Source organism: Schistocerca americana, chromosome 3 (assembly GCF_021461395.2).
Source record: "Schistocerca americana isolate TAMUIC-IGC-003095 chromosome 3, iqSchAmer2.1, whole genome shotgun sequence".
Taxonomy (NCBI): domain Eukaryota; kingdom Metazoa; phylum Arthropoda; class Insecta; order Orthoptera; family Acrididae; genus Schistocerca; species Schistocerca americana.
The window spans coordinates 566297963-566323438 of NC_060121.1; the positions used below are offsets into that span (position 1 = coordinate 566297963).

At 42.1% G+C, this 25476-nt stretch overlaps 1 protein-coding gene across 3 annotated transcripts in view; it reads left to right on the plus strand.

Annotated features, from left to right (window-relative positions):
* LOC124605694 (tripartite motif-containing protein 2-like) overlaps positions 1–25476 on the plus strand; it is a 423009-nt gene that overhangs the window by 202641 nt on the left and 194892 nt on the right. The window contains exon 1 of one of the 3 annotated variants that reach the window (XM_047137555.1): positions 10182–10540. The exons of the other annotated variants lie outside the window; for them this stretch is intronic. The gene's annotated coding sequence lies outside the window, so the exon portion shown is untranslated. Of the gene's footprint in view, positions 1–10181; positions 10541–25476 lie in introns of those variants that run through there. 3 annotated transcript variants of the gene reach the window in all.

Sequence of the window (25476 nt, forward strand, 5' to 3'; positions counted from 1 at the left end):
TGAACGACGCAACCGAACTTTGGTTTGTGCCTCTTAGCACCGTGTCGCATGACTAGTTACGGTAAAGAACAAGGTGTTCGGTTTTGAGAATGGGCCAGTCAGCCCCAAACTGTAACCACTGCAACAATAAATTGTATATTCATGCAACTGAGACGAACAAAATAAATTTTTAACAAATTTTCCACTTATCTTTACAGCTTTCCACAACTGTGACTGATGGGAGCACGCGTGGAACTGCATATACAGATATAACTATTGATTTCCTTGTTAAACAAAGAAGCAACCGAAGGCATTGATTTGCGAGAGATGGCAAGTCTAAATCTCGCAGTGTAAAATGTTCTAAGTGCGGTTACTATGAGTGCAAACACTGTCCGTTAGACACAACACTCCAAATACGAAAGTGTGACCTAAGCACGACAGAGCGCCGGCGCGATGACTGTGTCACTGGAAGCAGAAGTAGATTCGATCTGAACTTCAGACCGAACTGGCTCGCTAGTCCCTAGCGGTCGTATTTTATAACCGCTACGCGGCGTCGGCGGCACGTCGCAACTCCCTCGAGGTGTGACTGAAGCCTCGTCGGGGTTGGCGCCGCCGGTGACACTGTGTGGACACGAGGTAGTGTAATTCCATCTTATGCAATATGTTTAATGAAGGTAATTTTATTTATTTGATTTACCCTATCAACCCAGCATCTTTGCGCTGGTCGGCTGCTTCTGCGACATTGTCGATGGTCGACGACACTGCAGCACTGTTGCATTACTTCATTCAGTTCAACAGAGCTCGCTGTAATGTTTCAAAATCCGAAACCAGTGCCTAATCATGAAAAAAAAGAGCGTCAAAACACAGCTATCGATAGTTGTCGTTATCAAAACCTGACTGCGCAAGTATTCCTTAATGACGTCGTCAGTGTATAAATTAAATTAAATTTGCTACAAAGAGCAGCTTGTCGTACCCCCATATCAATGTATTTGAAATTGATTCTCCTGCTCTCTTCTTAGCACATATGTGTCTTGCCTTCGGACGCTCGGCGATTTATCTTTAGCCCATGATGCCCCTCAACTTTTTCATACATACTCCATCAAAAGCTTCGACATGCCCTGTAAATTTTTAGGGAGATTCTGCCGTCTCACACTTTTCCTTCCTCAATTATCTGTTTCATAACGGAAACATTATCAACGCAGTATCTACCCTTGCGAAATCCGATCTGTTATTCTAGCAAGACAAACCAGATGATGGGGCAGAGGCGAAATATGGAAATTCTGGTATAAAGTTCATATCTGGAGAGAAACTTCAAACTAGTTTGTCATATTATAAATGCAAAAAATTGTAATGAAACTAGAGTAATCACTTGGGTAAACGTTATCTGTGTAAAACATTGACATGATAGTGCATACATTTTATTTATTGTCAGACGTTTGAGTCCACCATTAATTAATTGAAGAAAAAACTACTGTTGATTCTGAAGGATACACCACTTCGAAAATCGGCGCTCTGCTAAAACCTGATGATGGAGATGATGCGTCTCACCAACACCGACTCAAAGGAAGGCCTCGGCGTTTGTTCGTGACGTCACGTCAGCTAGGCACGGCGAACGCCAGGTCTGTTGCAGGCATACTCACAATGGTGGTGTCTCCCTCTCTGACACAGGAAAATGTGAAACTATTGGCGGTAGTTGACCAACGCACGTTGTTCTGAGACATTTCTGCAATCAATTAATTGTGCAATTCATTACACTTCGTAACAAATAGTGTACTCCTGAACTTAAATTTCCACCTGTTTTAAGGATTGACATACAAAAACAACTTTATGGTCCGGCAGCAACAGAATTCGTGCTTATTTACCTTATTTGTAAATCTGAGGAAGTTACGTTTGTACTGGGTTGCTTTTACAAGAAACTGTGAACATATTGGTGCTCTTCTTTAGGTATCTTGGCTTACTATGGGGTGAGGAGCACTGGATGTTAATGAAATATCTTGCGATTGTACGCGTTGGGGGAGGGGGTGGGGGACAGAAGAAGAGGCAAAAGACAGATACTTGTTTTATGAAATAAAATTTTTTTATCTTATAAGTTTCTCCTTTCAGTTGCAAGAGGGGAATATTTATCTTTTCTAATGTGCTTATTTAAAAAAAGTTTAAGCTCAGCAGTATTTTCGATGTATGAAGCTATTTTGTTTCCTGTTTAGAATTTCTTTCGTTGAAAACGACTGTAATCTAATGACTGGCAACAGTTGGACATTTACACATGTAAATTAGTTCACATTTCCAGTGACGATGTCAAACGAAAATAAATAAATAAATAAATAAATAAATAAAAGAAACGAGGTCATTGTAAGGGGGTTGGGGTAAGTTTCGATAACAAAATGGATCAAGTAAATATAGTTACTAGAATATAAAATTTCCGAAGCTTGCAATGGAGCAAAGCATCTTCTCATATTGATCTACGTTTGTTTCGACAGGATTCAGTAATACAGAACTATGATATTCATTTGTAGCTTTACGATAGTAAGAAAATCTTTCATCTAAATAAAACTGCAGAATCCAAAACAATACCAAACATTTTGTCCAAAAATGAGAGATTTATAGTGATAAGCACGCCCAGGCGTTTCTGCCTGCAACAGACCTGGCGTTCGCCGTGCCTAGCTGACGTGACGTCACTAACAAGCGCCGAGGCCTTCCTTTGAGTCGGTGTTGGTCTCACACGCGTACACAATCAGTGGGCGCCATCTAATTTCTGTGTGAATTTCATGAGACTATTCAATTTTTATTAGTAATATAACTCTGATGTAAAAGAGAATCATAAGTCCTATCTTAACTTGGGGAGTGCGTACAAAGACTTCTATGTTGAGGAAAATTATAGTTTAGCATCCCGTCAAAGGTAAACTAAAGGTGCTGGAATGCTGAATCACAGCTGTGCAAGATAACAGGTAACCTCTATCAAAGTCCATCTTATGTAAATAGCAGCTAACAAGGCTCTTCCAAGCAACCAATATCGCCTGTGCACTTAAAGGAATTATGTTTAATATGTTTCAATAAAACTTTTCTGACACTCTAACTGTGACTACTGCCGTTACACGTATATTAATTTATTATGTGTACGGTCGTTCCTTCTTAGTGGAAAATGCAGATGAGATGGAAGTATTAGATATAGATATCGCTTTCCTGCTGTGCTTATAGCAAAAGCGAATGCTTTACTAGACAATTTGTGCATGCGCCAGGAATGTAACGCTTCATTCTAGCTTGTATTAAATTATATTAATCACAGATTGGTCCAATTGCCTTTTAAGCACATTTTTATAGCTCAGATAATATTTTCTATATCAAGAGTAATACATATGATAGAATTTTTTACCAAATGTGACAATCACAGATTTACTCTCAAAATTAGCAGTTTCAGCTGCGATATACGGCAGTCTTCCGATCAGTGTTGTAGCTTAAGGAGGAAACAAAGCGATGGGAATGAGGTAACGCCCGATAGGTTCAAATGGCTCTGAGCACAATGGGACTCAACTTCTGTGGTCATCAGTCCCCTAGAACTTAGAACTACTTAAACCTAACTAACCTAAGGACATCACACACATCCATGCCCGAGGCAGGATTCGAACCTGCGACGCAGCAGTCCCGCGGTTCCGGACTGCGGCCCGATAGGTATACAACACAACTAATGTACGGGTAACGCGGTTACGACCTTAACAGACCAAAGCTATTAGAAAACTGCCGTAGTTTACTGTAGTTTTGCAACTCCACACAACAGAAATAGTAGAAAACGCAGATGCCAGGGTGATATTCGTAAGAAGAGTCTTAAGAAAATGTAACTCATCCACAAAAGAAGTGGCCTAGAAAACACTTGCTCTTCGATTCTTGAATATTGCTCATGATTTTGGTAGCATTTTCGTACATACAAACGCATTTCTTTGCCTTCAGGTGCGACACAGTATGTCCTGCGTTCGATTCCCAGTACCTAAACCGTTCCTCTGACGTCGTAAGGTCGGGTACAGAGGGGTGGGGGAGGGAGGGTGCAGAAGGAAAACACATTACTTGCTCCCACATACTCTGTACGTCTAGTGAAATGACCACAGCGAGAAAACACGAGAAATTTGAGTTAAAACAAAGATTTACTGACATCATTCTTCTCACGCGCCATTCGCAAATGGAACTGGGCTTCACGAAGCCACTTCAGAGACAGAATATATAAGCTAACGCCGAAGTATCCTCAAATTGCAAGGTTTGCACTGGACCGTGATCTACATGACATTCGTTTATATGTTTAGTACAGCTCCTCAGGTTCTCGCTGCGATTAAAAAGTATGTCTAGAAATTTAAGTGACTCATTTGTATCCCACGCACTCTTGAAGAGGTACATTATCTGATTACCAAGCTGTACTGAGATAACATTGATCAAATATACGTCTATGGTGGGTTTTATCAGTGGCTATTTCATCATGCGATCACGAATGATTGCTGCCTTTGATGCGTATCTCATGGCTCGGCTCTCCTGAACCCCAATAACATTACTCTGATAGGACAGATGTTATTAATGTGAAGCAACCTCCAAGAAGCTGTACTTCCCCACCAACCCCATTTTCTTCTCCCCTAATTAATTCTATTGTTAAAAGTGATTATAAATTTTAATGAATATGTAGTAGAAATTAAAAGATACTGATGGGCCGGGAATCGAAACCCTATTTCCCTCATATTGCGAGTAGTTGCCCTAACCATAAAGCTATCTGAGCAGCCCACCAAGCGTTAACTCAAACTGATGTTTACACCTACGATTTCCGAACAGTACCACCAGAAGTTGAGGCTTGGAGTACGGTGGAATAACACCGCTGGGGGAATAGTCGATGGAGGCAAATGGCATATCATGCCACAAGTGATTTATACCATCAGTTCGATGGGACAGCAGAATTCAAGGCAGCATGCTGAATTTTGAGTGCTAGCGAGGCGGGGACGTATCTACAAGACAGTTAATGAGGTTTCGGGTGGATTTTGCGATTTTCTTTTATACAAGGTGTTTCAGGACAAGTACGAAATATTTTAGGAGGCGGTAGTACAGTCTATTTGGAATAAAACGTTTCATTTAACATGCGCCCAATTTTCGTTGGTTACACAGTTACAGCTAGTTACAAAGATGAGTTTTCATTCCGCGTGTTGGGTTTAATTTATAGAGTGTCGTTTTTGTTATGTTCAAGTTGTGAGGATAGCCAAAATCGCGTTCAAAAGTATTTTATATCGATCGGTTTCGACAGATAACGACTGTCATCTTCAGATCTTCAAAAACTTTTTTGTTGTACGTCGTGTTTTATTATGCCCTCAATTCTCATGCCATGTTAACGTTTTAATGAAAAGTGTATTGGAAATTCCACACAGGTTTGTTAAAAATAAAATTTCAAACAAGTTTGTCAAAAGTGAAAATATACACAGCTATGTATTTAAAGTGAGAAGATTCCAAGATATGCTTCACTCGTCATGTAAATGTAAACATTGGCACAAATGTGCGCTCTTATTATGTATTGTGAATTTTAACAACTGACAAGTATCAAAGGAGTGCTACATATGTAGATATGCCAAGTTCCACAACGTGCATTTTAGCTATGTATATGTTTACTTGTGACAAACTTGTTTGTAATTACATTTTTAACAAGCCTGTAAGGCATGTACAATATACTCTCCACAAAAATGTTAACGTGGCATGAGTAACGAACGCACGATGGACCACACTGTACAAGATCTGAAGATGTTTGAAGATATGAAGATGACAGTCTTACCTGTCGAAATAGGTCAATCAAAAAATTTTTGAACGCAATCTTGGCTATAAAAAATTTCTTTTAAAGTACTTACAGATCCTTCCTTCTCGTTTCTCATTATGAGGAACTTCAATAATCGTTTATGCTTAGGTTAAGCTGCGATTGTCCACGTAGAAAAGTTACATTCCAACTGTAGTTATGCGTTCTTGGTCAGATCTACTGTATCGTTTAAGCATGCTACATGTATGTACAAATGCTTAGAATGTCGAGGTGGTATTTACGTACTGGTTTTATATCGGAAACACTGATGCTGCTACTGCTTGTAGAGGATACGATAGACAGTTTTCTAAACGTACATTCAAGAATGTTTAGTCTCGTTATCACTAAACTGCGCGAGACTGGTGCAGCATCCAACAGCCGTACTTCATCTGAACGTTCAAATTAACACAGTGTGGATGAAGTAGAAGACATTATGCAGTTGTTAGAACGTTATCTTCAACAAGCACATGCAAAATTGCTACATGTATTGGTATTCCAAATACAATATTAAGTACATTAGCCATGTACGGCCTCTATGCTTATCACTGACAATGGATGCAACGCCTTCGAGAAGGAGATGAAGGCAGACGATTAGAATTCTGTTGGTGGCTAACTGTAAATCAGAGTAATCGGGTTAATACCGTTTACCGAGTAAACCACTTTCACTCGTGACGGTATCAAGAACATTCGTAACTCGCATCGGTGGTTCGACGAAAACCTGACTGCCTTTGTGGAGACACCTTCAAGAACGTTGCTCTTTAAATGTGTGGTGTGTTATGATAGACAATCAGTTGACAGCCCCTGCTGTGTCACCACCATAATTTTACAGGGCCCTGTTTTGTAGACTTCGATGAAAACGAGCTTCCAGCATTATTCGAGTAGATTCAAAAGGCTACAAGGAAAGTTGCGTTCTTGTAGCATGACGGGGGCCCCTGCCATTCTAATCGTCAGGTTACTTACCATCTAAACCGAAGATTCTCCGGAAGATGTCTCTCTGTAGCTGGTTGACATTTATCTTTCTTACGCGAAGCAGTTCATCCCTATTGCAGGAGGATTAACACCATCTTTTCACAAATGTGATTAAATGTTACGTCGAAATGTGTAGTCACTGATCTATGTAAGTTCATTCCACTCTCCGTGATTTGACATACAGCTGTTTTCTTATTGTCGCATTAAAAAGGTTAATCGTGGCCTCAGGAGCTACGTCAGTGACGACCGAGGTTCTCGGACCTTGTCCCCTTTAGATTTAAAAAAAAAAAAAAAAAAAAAAGTTGAACTGATCGTTCTGATTATAAATAGCGTGCCTCTGCCTCATAAACTGAAGCCAAGACAACCTCATAATAGTTAGACGTGACGTTGTCAAGAGAATTGGAAGGTGCTTTGATATCGGAGATGTAATTAATCACTCTGTTTTGAACTTAATTATTTGCCTTTGCTTAACACTTCCTGTGCGTATTAGTTTGTTACAGTCTTAACAGTTGTATCTCTGAAGCCAGTAAAACTTGGACACATGTTATATGGAATGTTTTCTTCGAATACTAGCACTTCCTAAACTACATGCTGTTACACCTGACACACCTTATATGTATATTGTATCGACTTGGGAAGAAACAAATTTGTCAATGTGAAACTGCAATAATCGTGGTACGGTAATGGAAAGACGAACTACACGCAACCTACTGAAGGCAACAAGGGAACAGGTCATGTAATCCGACAGCCGCCAAAATGATTTTTCTTTTTTAAATTGTTGATGTAGAAGATTGGAGCGTGGGAGTGCGTGCTGCGTACAGAGGCCCGTACCTTGTCACCGCTAACGGTGCATTCCGCGCGTCGTGTTTGGGTAAGGGTGCAGTTGCGGTCGGCTCTGGGCAGCTGGGAACGAGGTAATCGAACCCAGGACCGGCAGCAACAAGGCCCCACCTACAAGGCCGTGTCCAGTTTCCCTATGCCGGCTTCCAGTTTCCCGCAGATGCCGGCCGCTGCACCTTAGCTGGTTCTCGGAAGCCTCACAGCCTGAATTATGGATGAGGAATCGCCTTGAGAGAACTCCATTCCCTTTTCTGCCGCGAGCCGCAGAAAGATGCGTTCCGGAAAACACGTTTGCGCAGAAGACATATCGGCTGGGCAATTAAAGGTCGTACCTCTGTTGCAACTTGCTTTTGATTGCAGTTATCTACCGCTATCCATTTACAAATGGGATATAGTATTAGACAGAGAGCTTTGGAGTGAGAGAGAGAGAGAGAGAGAGAGTGAGAGGGGGGGGGGGGGGGTAGTATCCTAGAGTCGACGAAGGGTGCAGACAGCAGCTTTACTACCATAAAGATGTACAGTGGATAGGCAAAGTAATATGACTAGGTCTTGGAGGTTATATTTCAATGTATTATACTCTTTGTTCTGCGACTGTGAATACAAACGACCGGTGAAACGTGTGATCTGTCTCCCAAACAGGGCAACTCGTTGGTGCGCGGTTAGCGGGAGCGTCTGTGACGAAATCGGCGCTGAACTGTTTCTTGTTTCACGACCGATAGTATCCACGTTATTGAAACATCATCGACGGAGAGACTGTGGGTGAAAGACAAAGTTAACTAACAGAGATCGACGAGCATAAAAGGGATTGTGGCCGGACAACATAAAACTAACGCGGTGAAAGTGGCTGTAGAACCCAACACTCACACGAGTAGTACTGTGTCGACAAAAACATGTCAGCTGGAGGTTTACAAGGCTATAATTCGTGGAAGGGCTGCAATTGCAAAACCCTTAATAACGGAAGCAAACTGCGAAAGAAGTGGTGCCATGATCATACAGTCTAGACAGCTGATGACTGGAAGAATGTGGTACGTTTGGATGAGTCATCGTTTACAACAATTGCTACAGACGAACAGGGTTGTGTGTGGAGAACCCCAAAAGAAACCTACGACTCGGCGTGCCTGCTTCCTACAGTCAAGCATGACGGAGACTCGATTATGATTTGGGCGGCTATATCGTGGTATTCAGTATTCAGCTGGTGCTGTCATTACCCTCACTGGCCGGGTTACTGCGAATATTTATCTCGACATCCTCGAGAACCGAGTGCTTACTATGACTATCATTTTGCTGCCAAACACTGCCATATGCCAAGATGATAATACGCCCATAAAAACAGCCAGAAAGGTTCAAGCTTGGTTTGGGGAGCATCAGCATACCACAAAACGTTTTTTCTGGCCAGCACCTGCCAGACCTCAACATCATTGAGCTGTTATGGGGAGTTTTAAAGCAGAGAGTGAGGATCAGATTCCCAGCTCCAACATCGTTGAAGCGATTGGTAGATGTTTTGGTACAAGATTGGGAGAACATTCCGTTGGAAACCATTCAGATACACTACGGGTGTATTCCGCGAAGAAGTGCAGCTCTTCTCAAAACCAATAGTGGCACAACTCCTTATTAATAAATTACTATTTTGTGTATGTTAGCTATTCATATTATCTTGTAAACCCCCTGTAATTACCTAGTTGACAGAACTTGAATACGATAAGGGATTGTTACACGCTACTTGCCAACAGTCTAAAATCAAGTGAGGCGCGTTTTATTCCCGTGAACGAAGAGGTTGTTTGCAGATGGAGAGCAGCGTTGGGTTGTGCGAGGATGGGAGGGTAATCGGATGTGGTCTTTTGAAAGGAACCATCCTCGTATTCGAAGGAAGAGCGAAGGATGATTAAGATTTAACGTCCCGTCGACATCGAGGTCATTAAAAAGGGAGCGAAAGTTCGTATTGTTTCAAGGATGAGGAAGAAAATTGGGCACACTTTTTCAAAGAAACCACATCCCAGCATTTGCCTGGTGCAATTTAGGGAAATCGCGGAAAACTTAAATCGATGGCCGGACGCGGACTTGAACCTCCGTCCTCGGGAATGACAGTCCAGTGTGCTAATCACTGCGCCACTCCGTGCGGTCCGGAATTGCCTTACGTTATTCAGGAAAATGTTGGGAAACCTAAATTTAGGTGGCTAGACAGTGATTTGTCCTCCCGAAAGCGATTTAATGCCGTAATCACTGCGCAACCTCTCTCGGTAAGCGTCACTTCATTTATTTGTTCGTAAGCATGTTTTGTTGTAGTGTGCCGTCAAACTAAGCTCGTTCGCAAACTTGAGCCACAGTGAATAAAACGGACACAGAAAGGTCCCCAGCTTGTGCGGCTAACGTTCATGGTAAGCAAGAAATCTTGGGGTCCTTGTCTCAGGATTACACTGCAGTTCCCACGAACGTGCGGCGGGAGGCTGGCTGGATGGCTTGGTGTTTGCAAACAGGCGGGCTCTTGTCGCGTAGCCGTGTGCAGGAGGAAGTGAAGTGGGGAGCGTTATCAGCTCGGCGTACGGCGCCAACACCGCAACACGGCCGCAGTTCTCGTCTTGCCTCGGTGTGCCTCGCACAGCGCATACCGTCTTCCGTAAACAGCCGGCTTCTTCTTCCTCCATCCATCTTTCTTGTCCATCGTATCAATCCGAGTTTACTCAGAGTTCTTAAATTCATATTTTCCGTAAATTTCTCCGATGCATTTCTGTGACATCCGTGGTGTCTGTGCCAAACTTACACCCAACCACTGTTCAAACAACGGTTGTCCTCTCTCAGCGTAACTTATTGTTATGAAGCATTAAGTTCCTTCCTTCCTGCGGCCCTGGCCTACCTTTAATTAGGCCGTTCTGAAGTTCTGCGGCGAGCCGGAATAAGTTGGCGTCGACGCACCTGCTGCGGATGTGAGCGCAGCTGCTGCGGAAGTCTGCGGTGAGTACTGGTCGCTGTTGCTTTCTGACGACAGCTGCGGAAATCACGAATTCTGTCAGTTGCTGGTAACGTCAAATTAAAAGTGTGCGGACAGTTCAAAAGACACTGGTAGAGCTTCACGCAGAGGTCTTAAACTGAAACACCAAACATTTAAGACCTTGTAGTCCTAGAGATGAAAATGTAAATGTTGAATAAGGCATTGTTGGCTGGGATGTTCTGTAGTAGCTAAGCCACCTAAAACGCAAATGCTTTCTCTATAAGCCTTATTGCCGGCCGCGGTGGTCTAGCGGTTCTAGGCGCTCAGTCCGGAACCGCGCGACTGCTACGGTTGCAAGTTCGAATACTGCCTCGGGCATGGATGTTTGTGATGTCCTTAGGTTAGTTAGGTTTAAGTAGTTCTAAGTTCTAGGGGACTGATGACCACAGATGATAAGTCCCATAGTGCTCAGAACCATTTGAGCCATTTATAAGCCTTATTGTTTAGAGTAACCGACGTATGAGAGTGGAAATGGAGCCAGATGTGGTGTTGGTGGTTGTATATATGTGGGAGAATGAAACCTCGTGCCAGTACATAGCTTACCGCTCACGAGTGGCACCAAAAGTGCCGCCAAATTCGCCCCCATCCAACTAACGGGTCACCATAAAGTGGCACATGCCTTCGCTCAATCGGATAAGTTGGAAATTATTTTCTCGCCCCTCCGCACCCACCATGACGACCTGATACTGGCAAGTGAAAATTTCTCCATAAAGTACACTTTTCCTACCACAGAATGTGAACGAAAGAGATTCAACTCCAAGAAACTAACATGACAAGGCCAATAGCAATAGGGAGGGACGAAACTGCGATATTCAGCAGCAGATGAGAGCACAAAAACTGAAAAGTCTTGCAATTAAATGACATAAACGTTTAATAGCAGGACATTTTCTATTTGTTCATGTCGGGTGATGAATCTCGCAATCTCGTCTTTCTCTGCTGGTATTTGCCTTATCATGTTAAGATTCTTCGGGCCCATTTCTTCTTCTTTCTGTAAAGAAAGAAGTGTTTCACTTGGCAATGTGAAGACTGTAAACAGTCCTCAACCTAAGGTCGATTTGAAATGCTGTGTTATGTACTGGACATGCTAAGCCCTTGCCATAATCAGTAATTAAAACGACGGTAAGTTCTGACAGTTATGAATGTTATTTGCAGTAAATTGAAATAAAGGATAAAGAAATAGGTAGTACTCACTACGCAGTCTAATAAATACTACTTTCAAGTAGTTCTGGCAGTGAGCTAGACTACCTTCCGTTCACCCCTTTTTATACGTTGGCGCTGAAATGGACAGCGATGTGACACAATCGCTTGGGCAGAGAGCGTGGAAAGAATGACTTCCGCCCTCTTAAGGGAGTCCCACAGAACATTTTTCCGTGACTACCTAAACTAATTTCAGTACTGAGTCTGGATTCTGGTACGGGATGTGAAACTGTCGCCTTCAAAATTCGACACCAGTTTTCTGCTGTTGCATCTCCATTGATACAACTGTAAATGTCCAGTGCTTCTGTGTCACTGGAAGGAGACCCAGCAGCGCCAATCATCGTGTTTTATATACTTGGATGCTTGAAATAAAGCCAATTATTGAGTGCTTCTGTCGCCTGAGCGTCAGTCGATGGTTAAATTAAGCCCATGTAAGCAAAACACTGAGACTGCTCAAACATGGACACAAAATTACATATAAACTGTTGCTGTTGAAGTCTTTGCTTGGAAGGCTGGGTTGTCGCAGCTCTCCACGATACTCTAACCAGCACAAGTCTCTTCATCCCCACGCAACTACTGTAACGTACGTCAGTTAGAATTTGCTTACTGTATTCAAGCCTTGTCCTCAATCCACAATTCTCCCCCCCCCCCCCCCCCTCAATCCCTTCCCGCCCCACAAACACACTACCTTCCATTAACAGATTGAAGCCGCGCGGGATTAGCCGAGCACTCTGAGGCGCTGCAGTCTTGGACTGTGCGGCTGGCTCCGGCGGAGGTTCGAGTCCTCCCTCGGGCATCTGTCTGTGTGTGTGTGTGTGTGTGTGTGTCTGTCCTTAGGCTAATTTAGGTTAAGTAGTGTGTAAGGTTAGGGACTGATAACCTTAGCAGTTAAGTCCCATAGGATTTCACACACATTTGAACATTTGAACAGATTGGAAATTCATTGATGTCTCAGGATACTACAAACTTCTTTTGTAACCCAATTCGCTTCAGTATCTCCCCATTACTTTTCTGGCCCTTCTCTTCCAATCTTCGACATTGTTCTGTAGTAGAGTAACAAATCTCGCTATATCAGAAACGCTTTTCTTGGTATTGCCAGCTTTCATTCTGTGATTCCTCTACTGAGCCAACATCAGTTACTTTGCTAGCCAAATAGGAAATTAACGTACCCGTTTTAGTGCCTCATATCCTACTCTTCTTGCCTCGGCAACAACTCATGTAATTCGACTAAATTCCATTACAGTTGTTTGACGTTCATCTTGTAATATCTTTTCAAGACACTAACCATTTCGTTCAACTGTTCTTTCAAGTTCTTTGTCGCCTCTGACATAGTGTTATCGACAAACTCCGCAGTTTTTATTTCCTGTCCCTGAACTTTTTTGCTCATTGTACAATATTTGGTATAGGCTACAACCATGCCTCACTCCCTTCTCAAACTATTGCTTCTTCATGTCTTAAGACTCTTAAAACCGCAGTTCGGTTTCTGTGTATGTTGTAAGTAACTTTTCACTCCCTGCATTTAATCTCTCCTGCCATAAAAATTTCAAAGGGTCCATTCTATGTCTTACTGTAAAAAGCTTTCTCTAAATCTACAAATGCTATAATTGTAGATTTGCCTTGCCTTTCTTCAAGCTGACTTAAAAGAGAAATCGTTCGGTCGGTATTTTCTCGCGTACTCCAACATTTCTCCGAAACCCAAACTGACCTTCCCCGATAACAGTTTTTACAAGTTCCTCGATCCTTCTGTAAATAATTCGTTGCAGTGTTTTGGAGCCGTGACTCATTAAATTGCTGGTTGTGAAACTAAAGTAAATCAGTCGTAAATCCGAAGATTGTGTTGAACACTACACTGCTTAACTAGTCACGGTGCTGTTAAAGGTGGTATACCGTTGATTCCCTCCGGCAGACTTAACCAGTCTGTTATAGGGACACCTATAGCTTAAGGTTTTTACCGAACCACGGCGCAACTCGACATTTTTCATATCAATGTGAAAGAAGTGTTAATGACAGATAAAAATCTTAGGATTGTCATTTTTTTTCGGGCACTTTTTTTCGGTAATTGCAGATATACAAGTTGTATGGTTAATTGCAGTCTTTTGCAACCGTAATAAAAGTCTTAACAGATCGCGAATCGAATTCGAGACCTTTGATCTGTAGTCTGGCATTTTATCATTGAGTCACGCTACAGAAATTTTTTCCGTAAATTCAGCATCGTTCTCGATAGAGGTGTTTTATTTTTTTATGTTACCTCCTTAAGAAGTCTTTTAGTGGTTAATAACTTACAGCCTTTAGCGGGACCGTTGTGCTGTATTGGTTCGAAAAAAGTTGCGTGCGTAAACATCCCGCGTGTGTGGAGTCTGCAGCCGTGCGCGGATCCGGGGTTCGGGCGATGCGCGAGCACGGTTGCCGTACCGTGAGAGGGGGAGATACCGTATCGCGGGCTAGCCAACGCGAGACACGTAATTACGAAGCGGCCGGTGATGTATCAGCGAAACCTCCGATATCGCCGCCTCCTCCCTCCCAACTGCACTGTTAGAACAAGCGAATCATTTATTGGCGTCCTTCGCGTTAACCTCTGTGTAGTGCGGATGCATTTCGTTTATGAAGTGACAAGCCTGTAACTTCTGTTACTTCGGGAGACATGGGAGAGGGGCACTGTGATGTGACTGACAGCGTACGGAAATTAAAAACAGAGAACTTACGTTAAGTTGTATCACCGAATTTGACATAGTTTCATTGTGCGCACTTGCAGTACGATCAAGTCTCTTCAAGCCAATTCGTTAATGAGGGAATATGTTGTTTTTATGTTCGCTCTTACACTGACGTTAACAATAACTTGATTAGAAATTAGTATGGCTTTCGCTTCAGTATAATTATTTGATATTAAATCACGTGCAGGTTACCACACCAGACATTACAAAATGACTTCCTAATAATTATGTCCTTCAAGTGTAATTTTCGCCCTAGTTGCTTATTAAAAGTTATTTCGCTCCAACCACACTTTCATCGAGTTTTATGATCACTTTATACATTAAATATAAAGTTATCGGTCTTGTAAATGTATCGAAATACGAGGGCCGTTCATAAAGTAACCTCCGGTTGACTTAAAAAAATACACCAAGTTAAATAAAAATATTTTAATATATACATCTTACAACTACATCTTTGCACTATTTTTCTACATAGTCTCCATAGCGATTGAGGCACTAATCGTATCTCTTCACAAGCTTTGAAATTCCTTCTGCATAAAAATCACCCGCTTGTGCCTGGAGCCAGCCTGTGACCGCATCTTTGAGCTCTTCGTCGTCATCAAACCGCTGTGACCCGAGCCATTTCTTCAAATGCATGAAGAGGTGATAATCACTTGGCGCCAGGTCTGGGCTGTAAGGTGGATGGTTGATAACGTCCCACTTGAAGGACTCAAGAAGGGCCGTTGTTCTGCGAGCAGAGTGAGGACGGGCGTTATCGTGCAAAAAAACGATACCGGAAGTCAGCATACCACGGCGTTTGTTCTGTATAGCCCGTCGTAACTTTTTTATTGTTTCATAGTACACGTCTTGATTAATAGCCGTACCACGTTCCATGAATTCAACCAAAAACACCCCTTTGGCATCCCAAAACACCGTTGCCATCAGTTTTCTGGCAGAAAAATCTTGCGAGGCTTTTCTTGGTTTGGTAGGCGAATTTGAATGTGCCCACATCTTTGATTGTTCTTTTGTCTCAGGGTTCACGTACTTAATCCAGGTTTCGTCACCGGTCATGATTCTGTTTAACAATGGTTCTCCTTCGTCCTCATAACGTGACAAAGTCTAATGCAGAGGCCATTCTTTGAGTTTTGTGGTGGTCGGTAAGAATTTTGGGCACCCATCGTGCACAGAACTTACGGTAACCCAATGTTGCTGTCACTATCTCGTACAAGAGAGTCTTAGAAATCTGTGGAAAACCAGTAGACAACTCCGACATTGAGAAACGTCGATTTTCACGAACTTTTGCATCAACTGTCTGAACGAGTTCGTCAGTCACCAATGATGGTCTACCACTCCTCTCTTCATCATGAACGTTTTCTCGTCCACTTTTAAATAAACGTACCCATTCACGGACAACTCCTTCACTCATAACTCTGGTCCGTACACGGCACAAAGCTCACGATGAATAGCTGCTGCAGAATATCCTTTGGCTGTAAAAAACCTTATGACAGCACGCACTTCACATTTGGCGGGGTTTTCTATTGCAGCACACATTTCAAACTGCCACAAAAACTAAACTAGCGCAGGTACGACGTTCACTCGACCACGGCTTGATGCCGACTGACCTGTTGAGTGCGTGAACGCACAGATGGCGTCGCTACTCCCCCCACAACCCGCACTGTGACCAATCGGAGGTTACTTTCTGAACCGCCCTCGTACATACATACTCAGAAATATCATTGAGGTAGACAAGGTTTTCCTGATGCTTACTTTCATTCGAATGTAGTTACCGGTGAACTGTCTTGTATACACTGCTTTATTATAGTAGCATTTCAAGAAACTCAATTTTATTTGTCATTATAGTCTCAGTTATGTACATTCTTTAGTGTCTTCGTTGTGAGAGCTTCGTTTAATTGGATTCCAACTATTCACTAAATAACATCTTATGTTCCGAAAGGTTTTGGCTTTGTGTCTGTTCTATTGTTCTGTTTCGTTGTTTTTAAATCCCCTGTGTGTAGATGAAAATTAATAAAAAATCCTTATATGGTATAAGTTTTAGACCGATTATAGTTTTAAAAGTCCGAAGCAGTTAAATTAGGGACTACCAACGAAAGACTTTCGATAGGTATTGATGTGCCATGATGGATGGTAAAGAAAGAAATTGTCGCAGTAGTGTGATGTTTACGATCGGTCGCAATTTTGTCGAAGTGAGAAGCGTTCCATCGCATAACACTCAGACTGGTCGTGGTGGGACGCGACACACTTCAAGCGACGGAGTGGCCTGAAAATTAACAGAGAAACGTTTATTGGTTACACTGCTACACTTATAAAATAATCTTAATAACGTTCTCCTTACAACTATGTAGCTGTATTCGGAAAGATTCAGAGAACTGACTCCTGGATAGGGAAATATACACAAATTACAGTCAGTACACTGCGTGGTAGGTAGTAACTTAATAATCTCCACAGACGTAACACTACAACGTGAATAGACCGACATTCTTACAAAAAACACCACGTTTCAAATTTCCTCGGAGTGAATTGTAAAGTATTGGCTTCAGTTATATCTTGCCAAGTCATTCTATTTTGTTAAACGTCTCCAGCTAGCTGATGACCTCCCTACTCAACCGCGCAATATTTTCCTATAAAAACGGCAAACGACTAACCCCCGCGCGCGGGAACATACTTAGGATTTCTTGTAATCTTTCCATACTGGAAAATTAGCTTTATTGATCACGATGGTACACTACCTCGAGACCGCAGAAATGTTGAAAAACTGAACCACAACCTCCACCCCCAGAGAGCACACGAATTGCCACTAATGCCCATGATGGTTATCGGGCAAAGAAACTCCGGGAAATTGTTTTAACAGGCAGGCTTTGCAGCCAGTCAGCCTCAGAAGCAGAGCAGAATGCAGACATTTTCCCGCTAATAGCACTTATATGGAAATAAGTTCCAGACCTGGACATCTCGTAAGTCTGTTTGCAACAGGTACTGGAAAACACCTACTTTCGTTTGAATGTCATTAGTCTTTGAGCCAGCATCGTAAGCTCCGACCACAAGCCACTGTTTTGTAAATCGCATCACGAGGGAAAGCATTCAGGCATACAGAACGATTCAATTTACACGTTAAGTGTCAGATGCAATCATTTCTGGCAACAGCAAATTATGATTAGCGCTAGGCTAATCAAACTGATAGTTATGGAAATTACTCCCAGATTGCTTTACGCGCCGTATGTATGTTAGCGGGAAAACAACCACTTTGGTAAACAAATACTGCTCCTCCTCGTACACCAGTGAGCTGTTTTCGTCTAGTACTTTAAACAAAGCGTTTACGTTAACTTCAGACAGACCACTAACAGCTGTCCATATATCGGTAAAGTAAAAAAAAAAAGAAAAGAAAAAACCATTCACGGATTAGGCCTTAGGTATGTCCTGACTGGCCAACTGTTCCCTACAAAACAGTACGCCGTGCGATCCATGACCGTGGGAAATGTAATCAGCATATAGCCAATCCCTCCAGCCGTTATTGCCAGTAGATGAATCCTGGCGATGCCGCTGTTTCTTTATTCAAGCAGCTCCTCATTTGGCCTCACAAGGTCTGAGTGAACCACGTACCGGACCTATCCGCCCCAGGAAAAATCTGAGGAGGTACAGGGAACAGAACCCGAATGCAGTGACGGTAACCATTCGTCTACGGAGGCGGTCTAAGTCGGAATATATCTAACACAAATGTTAGAGTTATCTGGACCTTATATTCCTCAGTCAAACTTTCCTGACCATCTGTGCAGTGATCAATGAGGTTCTTTTCTCGGTTTTAAATATTTTTGTTTCTCTTTTTAGACTTTTGCACCAAAACTCCATTCTGAACGGCAGAGAGGACACACAATCAATATAGAAACTATTCCTGCTTCTGTTATGGTAGTCGTGAATTCCTGAGCTCAACTTAAATTCACTCTTCTTATTAACTACACGGAACATTAGGGAGTACTATACACTGAGCAGCCAGCACATTATGACCACCAACCTAACAGCCGGTATGTCCAACTTCGGCACGGATAACAGTGGCCACTCGTCGTGGCATGGAAGTAACGAGGCCTTGGTTGGTAGGTCGCTGTAGTGAGTTGGTACCATATCTGCACACACACACACACACACACGCACACACAAGTCTCCTAATTCCCGTGGTGTGTTCGATCGGGTTCAGATCTGGAGTAGAATGAGGGGGAGGGGGGTGCAGCGCATCAGTTGAAAATCGCCGCTGTGTTCCTCGAAACACTCCATCACACTCCTGGCCTTGTGACATGGCACATTATCTTGTTACAAAAATGCCACTGTTGTGGCATACGTGGTCTGCAACGTGTGTATGATACTCCTTGGCCATCATGGTGCTTTGCACGAGCTCCACTGGGGCCTTGGTTGCCCGGAATGTTCCCCAGAGTGTAATGAGAGCCGCCGCCAGCTTGTCTCCGCCCCACAGTGGAGGTGTCAAGCAGCTGTTCCCCCGGAAGACGACGATTCGCCCTCCCATCGGTGTGATGAAGAGAGTATGGGGTTCACGAGACAATGCAAGCTCTGTCACTGCTCCAGTGTCCAGTACCGATGGTAACTCGCCCATTTCAGTCGTAGTTGCCGATGTCGTGTGTTAACATTGGCACACGCATGGGTCTGACTGGCAGTCATTCCTCGCCATAGGCAGTAATCAGTACAAGTTCTCAGCCCGTTTCATCCGCTGATAGGGCGCGTGACAAAACTGTTTTTCATCTATCAGCACAACAATTTAGGCTGACTTTTGCATCTTTGTAAAGTGCCTGAAAACGGAGCCATTTGGTCCTGAACTCGACGGCACGTAAATTTGACGTTCGTAAATAGAGTTTAGTGAAAAAATAAAAAATAAAAGAAGGGAAGCAAATATTTGTTTCACAACCGCGAATGCACCGGTTTCGTTTGACAAACAAATGTTGAACAAACTTGTGACGTCACAGTGCGAGACTAGATGGCCGCCAGTTACAAGGACAGATTCTTAATATCTCGGCCTGAACTATTTAACGCCATACAGGGTGTTTATAAATGAATATCGGGGTTTTAACGCTTTATAATGTTTATGATATTGAACTTACAGTTATAAATGATATGTCAAATGAAGGAGCAACTCAAACAGTTTTATCAAGAAACTTATAAACGATCAATGTGAGCACCATTTGTCACACGGCACACATCAAGTCCATAGCCGAGTTCTTCCCAAACGTTGATAAATGTGTCTTCAGTGATTGTAGCAACAGCTGCTTTAATCCGGTTTCCCAATTCAGGGAGGTCTGCTGGTAGCGGAGGCACGTACACACGATCCTTGATGAAGACCCAAAGGAAAAACTCGCATGGCGTTAGGTCGGATGAACGTGGAGGCCATGCAAAGCAAGCCCTGTCATTGGGTCCCTTGCGGCCTGTCCAGCGGTCGGCTATAGACTTGATGTGTGCCGTATGACAAATGGTGCTCACATTGAACATTTATAAGGTTCTTGGTAAAACTGTTTGAGTTGCTCTTTCATTTGACATATCATTTATAACTGTAAGTTTAATGTAATAAATACTATAAAGCGTTAAAATACCGATGTTCATTTACAAACACCCTGTATTTCGCAAACTGAAGCTGAAATGAGCAGATCTGATTGAGAATTGGTTAAATACAGCTAGAATAATCAGTATTAATGTGGTCGGCAAAGTAAATTTGTTAACGGCCAGAGCTGGTACATCACTTAGGTCTTATTAGCGGTTGATACGTCATGGCACGCTGAGTAAAGTTTAAGTTTTATATTATTGTTGATGATGTACGAGTAACCAAGGGCTTTGAGCCTTACTTACCAAAAAGATGACATAAAGTAGTAATGAATGCTAAGGAAAGATACATAATTCTAATAATTGTAAATAAATCACGAATGGTGTCCCAAAATTAAATTTTTGGTGGTCTCCTATTCGTTGTTTATGGGAGTGACCTCCTTAACAAAAAACAGTTCGACTTCTTGCAGGTGTCATAAGGATTCTGACTAATGTTAGAGGCTGCATAACAAGAATCGTTGTTGTCTTTCAAAGACCAATGGATGCTCTGCAAACTGGCTCTCGATTTCATAACAACACAGTTTATTCCATTATGTTCAGCTGACAACAACATAACAATGCTGAACATGAAGACGGTTCAGTGCGTTTCTTCACTTAGAGAAATAGTGTTAGTCAGGTGCTGTTACTTATCCAGTTGTGTATGGAATTTTATTTTTGAAGAAGAATCTGTAAAACATAAGTGCTTGTTAAGAGTGATGAGAACGAGGCCTAAAACTGAAATATTCGTAAATGTAATTACCCAAGGTTGGACTAAAATGGTGACAAATATCATAGAAAGTCGAAAAGATTTCTTCGTGTGTTATTTCCCATATTACTTAAATTGTAAACAAGTGGGAACTGTCACGCACACACAGCAGAAAGAGACAGAGAGACAGAGAGAGAGAGAGAGAGAGAGAGAGAGAGAGAGAGAGAGAGATTCAAATAAGAGTATTCCACCATTACCGCGTGTCCCATTTCCGAGGCATCATATTGGTTCATTCTTCCACCATTGCTTCGAGAAACGTCTTCGCATTTGTCAACGAAAACACAACTTTGAATACTCTAAAATGCTTATTTACCTTGAAAAACTATTTTAGACTTAAAATGGCATCGTCAAACAATAGTTTTTACGTGTAGTACGCTCGAAGAAGCCAGATCTTCGCTGTAAACTTTCTTTTCTCCACTTCGTCGTAGTCATTTTATTATTGCTACTATTATTATTATTCCTCCCTCTTTTTACACTGCTAAAGTCCACTGTCCTGGGCGTTGGCGATGATTACAAACACTGCTCTTAAATCTTCAATATCACTGTAGAACTGTTTGATGTTTTCTGGTGCTAGTCTAGTCAAAAACATACCTGGGGGATGATATTCATTTAACTACTGATTAACGTTAAATTTTGCCTTTGAAAACGCCTAAAGCTTTGTATTTATCATAATTTTCATTGCACAACACGTGTGTTCGGTTTTAATAGGCAGCTCATTTTTGCAATCTGCACTTAACAGCAATAGCTCTTTACTGGCGTGTTCTACTGAGTTATAACACAGACTTCATACAGCAGAGTACTAGATATGCAGTACTTCACCACAGATCGGCCATTACGAAGATATTTTCTCACTCTACTCAAAGCCAACTTTGCTTTCATATGGTTAAAATTTTGTTCATTTGATAAACTTCCTCATTTTTCATTTTGCCTTGTACATTATTATGTCATATAGTTCTCAGATATTGTTATTTAGAACGTTGCCAATAAAAGGTTCTGGAGATAAATATGTTAAACAATAATTTCCGATGTCTCGACTACTGTTCCAAGATTCCTCATCGCCGGCGGTGTGGTTGGGGGTGGGGGGAGAGAGTGAAAGTAGTAGAGGGGGGCGCCGGCCTTCCAGTGAATAAATATTGCTAGTGTCGGATTCTCTTTTCCATGAACCAAGTTACAAAGCTGGCCCATAGTTAATTTGCTTATTTTACAAGAATTGATCAGTAGATCCTGTCAGTAGGAATGATGAGAAAAGTCACGACTCATATTTCATCACACTGCCACTGTCACCGATCACCCGATGGGTTAGCTAACTACCAAACATTAAACGCGCACTAATGGCAGTAAGCCGCGTGACGTTGCGACCGCCACTTCCTCGCTACACTGACTACAAGGATGGATTGTTAATCACAGCCATTCTGACTGTGCACTCTATTTCAGCCAGGCTTCCGGAGTCAGTTCAAAGGTAGTGAGTTAGCTATGGGTTGAATTACAGTGCGTATTCGGTTTAAGTAACCAACTGGATTTACAATTAAGTGACCCAAGTTCCGCCATTCTCATGAGTAAGTGCCTGATTCGCAGTGGCAATAAAACATCCCAATGGAAGTGATTCGCCGAATGTCTCTTCTTCTTCGAATGTATGCAGTTCTAATAAGGAAAAAGATTCGAATTTCATTTTTCTTTTGCAGCTTCCTCTGTTTCTATCAGGAACATTAGTTCTAAACATAAAACCAAAGTGCGTAAATATCATGTTGATTATTAACATTAGGCTTTACCAGCATTCTTTTGAATAATGAGGAGCAATCACAATGTGATCTTTGGAGATTTCGGTTAACGGCGCCTTGAAGCCCATAAAACTAAAGAGACACGTGTGGACAAAACTTCCACACCACGCAGGTAAACCCATCGAATTTTTTTAAGCGTCATATGCAACAACTAAAAGAAAACGTCAAGTTTCTTCTGAAAACAAGCATCACTTCCTAAAAGTTCTAAGATCATCTGTAGAGGTATCAATTTCAAAATTCGATTCACCACACATTTTTGGTGAGAAATTAAGTTCTCCCGCAGCCGCCAAAATGTTCAAAATTATGCGAAAGAAAGGTTTGGCGAGAGTTTGAAGTCGGTGCCACTCACACATGATATCGTGGCTTGTCGTATTGAAGCAATAGCCAGTGACATGGAGAACAAATTACTACCATTTCTTTATGACCCAAAAATTCGCTCTGCAATTTTATGACAGTATTGGTATAGGAAGTATTTCTCTACTTCTTGGTTTTGTACGCTGCTGTTACGGAAAAGAAATGCACGAGGACTTTTTTCGTAAATCTCTGGAAGGGAGGACGAGAGGTGAAGGTGTTTTCTTTCTTTGAATTTCTTGTTTGTTATCTATCAAAATAGTTCAAATGGCTCTGAGCACTAGGGGACTTAACATCTTAGGTCATCAGTCACCTAGAACTTAGAACTACTTAAACCTAACCAACCTAAGGATATCACACACATCTATGCCCGAGGCAGGATTCGAACATGCGACCGTAGCGGTCGCGCGGTTCCAGACTGAAGCACCGGCCGGCTATTATCTATCTGTCATGGACAAATCGTGTTGGTGCATGTATCGCTGGGATGGCAGCATTTAGTGGAACTAAGAGGTTCATGGGAAGAGTGTGTGCTGTTTCTCCTTCTGTAAAATTCACACATTACATGATACAATGTACAACCAGAAGTTCAATGAATTGCTGAAGGATGCCGTCAGTACTGTAAATCTGGCGAAAGCACGAGCTTTAAATAGTAGGCTATTTTTCATTCATTTGCAAGGAGATGGGTTTCACTCATGATTGGCTTCTATTGCACTTCGAGGTACTTTCGTTGTATCGTGGTACAGTTCTTCGCCGCTTGTGGAGCTGAAGCATGAACTTCGTTTTTTCCAGCTGATCAGAAGTCCCACATTTGCGGCTCAGTTTCTAAATGAAAAATGGCTTCTAATATTGTGCTAGTTGGCCTACGATTTTGAGAAACTCAGTTATCTTAGTCTCACGTCAAAGCCGAAATAGTAATATCACCGTTCTAACCAAGGAAGTGCTTGGTTTGAGAGAGAACTTGAACAGATAGAGAGAGCTAACTGCGTGATGTTTTCTTGCCTTACTAATTCCGTGGAGGAGAATGAGTTGAGGATGTGGATAAATTAACTGAGTTGGCGTAGTACATCTCGAAATCCTTCGTCAACAATCGGTGTATAAAATTCCAGAACTCTCATCTGAATATGATTGGATCCATAATACGTTCGATATGGTCACGGCCGGCTGCTGTGACCGAGCGGTTCTAGGCGCTTCATTCCGGAACCGCGCTGCTGCTACAGTTGCAGGTTCGAATCCTGCTTCGGGCATGGATGTGTGTGATGTCCTTAGGTTAGTTAGGTTTAAGTAGTTCTAAGTTCTAGGGGACATGACCTCAGATGTTAAGTCTCATAGTGCTTAGAGCCATTTTTTGATACGGTCACGAGAGACCGTTTCCTTCCCCATACATCCCTGATCCGATGTGACCGATGACCTAGCTGTTTGGCCCCTCCTCCTCCTCCCCCCCCCCCCAAAAAAAAAAAAAAATCAATCAACCAACCAATGAATTTAAATCGAAGTCTCTTGAAAATTTTTGGGTGCACACTTGGAATGAATATCACAATATAGCAAGAAGAGCAGCGGACTTGTTATTACCCTTCGCGTCAATTTACTGGTACTAATGAAGACGAATCTTTGGTATCGACTGCAGATGGAAGGCAATCTGCGAGTTGCCGTTACAAAGATCCAAAAAAGTTTGGATGTGCTTTCTTCTCATGAAGCAGCGCACACTGCACACTAAATGTGAAAATGTCAAAACATTCCGATTTTTGAACCGTGTGCATTTTGACTTTTGTTTATTTCCTTTTCCAGATTATCAGTTTCAATATAACAATTTTTAAATTGGCATTTAAATGTTGAGCATTGTTCTGTCATTATTTGTGCGTCGTGAACTTTCAAATATTAACTTTCTAAATGAATTAAAATAATTACGGATGGAAACAGTTAAATTTTAACTAACGAATTTGTGAACTAATTTATAAAACGATATGTAGTAGCCGGCCGAAGTGGCCGTGCGGTTAAAGGCGCTGCAGCCTGGAACCGCAAGACCGCTACGGTCGCAGGTTCGAATCCTGCCTCGGGCATGGATGTTTGTGATGTCCTTAGGTTAGTTAGGTTTAACTAGTTCTAAGTTCTAGGGGACTAATGACCTCAGCAGTTGAGTCCCATAGTGCTCAGAGCCATTTGATATGTAGTAAAGTACACGTATTTGTTCAATTCCAATAACTGCACCTACAGTCGTGGTTATTTATATAAACAGCCGTATTTGATAACTCGTACCACCTTTGAATAATACAAATGTATGATTATTAGTAAAAAAAATGTCATGATCGAATGACATTCTCGAATTATTATTATTATTGTTGTTGTTTTTGTAACTGATAGTTCCAATAATTAGATAGAAGTAAATATAAACGGTGGACCATTTTCGAGAAGTGCTGAAGAAGGAAAGCAAAATAGGAGGAAGGGGAGATTAAAGAGATTCATGTTTCAGAAGGGGGACTCGACGGGAAAAGTTTGAGAACCCCTGCTCTAGATGTCTGGGGTGGGGGAGG